We start from the raw sequence: 1605 nt of genomic DNA, 5'->3' as shown, positions 1-1605 counted from the left end.
AAAATTCTGTTTCCTGTTGCTAGTCTTTTTTTTTTTTTTTGCGGTACATGGGCCTCTCACTGTTGTGGCCTCTCCCATTGCGGAGCACAGGCTCTGGACGCGCAGGCTCAGTGGTCATGGCTCATGGGCCCAGCCGCTCCGCAGCATGTGGGATCTTCCCGGACCGGGGCACAAACCCGTGTCCCCTGCATTGGCAGGCGGACTCTCAACCACTGCGCCACCAGGGAAGCCCCATGTTGCTAGTCTTTTAATTCTATGAGGTCCACTTTGATCCCCGGCCTAGTGCTTTGAACTCAACCTTCCTGACTGAACTTTGTCTGGGCCTGGAACTCCTTGAGTCCCTCAACATTCACCTTTACCCAGACTAAGGTTCCCCTTTTCTTGGAGCTCTCTTGTCAGTCCACTTATTTTTAATCCAATACTGTTTCTAAGACTCCCAGTTTGGGTCCTGTTTTTGGACCCCCCTAAAGAAAGATCTGAGAAATAAAGCACACAATTCTAGAATACAGACTATCTTTACTGCAGGCATAACTCTAAACTTAATGATGTTCAATATATATTAAAAGCTTGGGAAACAATATTTATGGAGAATTGCTTGAAGGATATACAGCTTATCTACTTCTTGGGATGAGTTAGCTTGTTTGCTTGTTTTTTTGTTTTCTAAGCCAAGGCTCAACAGATGAGCTCTAGAAACTTTGTGAATCTTCTAAAATTGTCTATACCTGTGCATTTTTTCTGGGGAGGGGTCCTAAGCTTTTAAAAGATTCTTAATATGCTTTGTTATTTAAAAAAGAGAAGAGCTGAGAATCTTTCTCTATGTACTCTAAAACTTGCTGTTCCTTGGATTGAGACAGATCATCAAAGCCTTACCTCAATCAAATTGTTCTGCCCCAAGCTCAGAATGGCTTTTACTGAACAATGCTTTGGCACTATGCCAACAGCCTACATTAAAGGACATTAAAGGAAAACAGCTTCGGCCCTAAAAATGTGTTTAGGTAAATACTACAGATTCCAATAAAGACAAAGCGAGCAAGACAAAGATGGGCATAGATCTGCCTGGATATCTCAAGATCTTAACCAGATAGGATGTCTGTAAAGGCACAAATGTGCTGATGTCACCATGAGACAAGAACAGATTATGAATAGGCCAAGAAGGGTAAAATTCCCTATGGAAGAATTACGGTCAAATCGAACACCAGTACTAAAAGGTCCTTCCTTCATAAACTCAAGCACGGGATTTGGAGAGCCACCAGTGCAGACATTAATGGCAATATGTGGGTAAATGTATATAACATCTTGCATATACACTGAGTATACATAAGTTTAAAAAGAGTTTAAACTACATAAGGTTTCATGTGAAATTTTTAACAACTCTCCCTTCTCAATCGCAGGTTAATTCTCTTTTATATAACCCTCATATTCCTCTATTTAGCTAAAATCCATCCATCCATCCATCCTTCAAAGCTCAGCTTTTAAAATTATAACAACAAATGTAGTTCAAGTGGAACTGATTTTATTTTACTAAACCAAAAGCAACCTCGTCTCCTCCTCAAACACACACGCTCTTTGGAAATCCCATCACTCTTTCACTGTTTTTCAAATTCT

The sequence above is a fragment of the Monodon monoceros genome, unplaced genomic scaffold (genome assembly GCF_005190385.1).
Source record: "Monodon monoceros isolate NGI ecotype Baffin Bay Population unplaced genomic scaffold, NGI_Narwhal_1 Super_Scaffold_5, whole genome shotgun sequence".
Taxonomy (NCBI): domain Eukaryota; kingdom Metazoa; phylum Chordata; class Mammalia; order Artiodactyla; family Monodontidae; genus Monodon; species Monodon monoceros.
Note: the sequence above shows the minus strand (reverse complement) of the source record.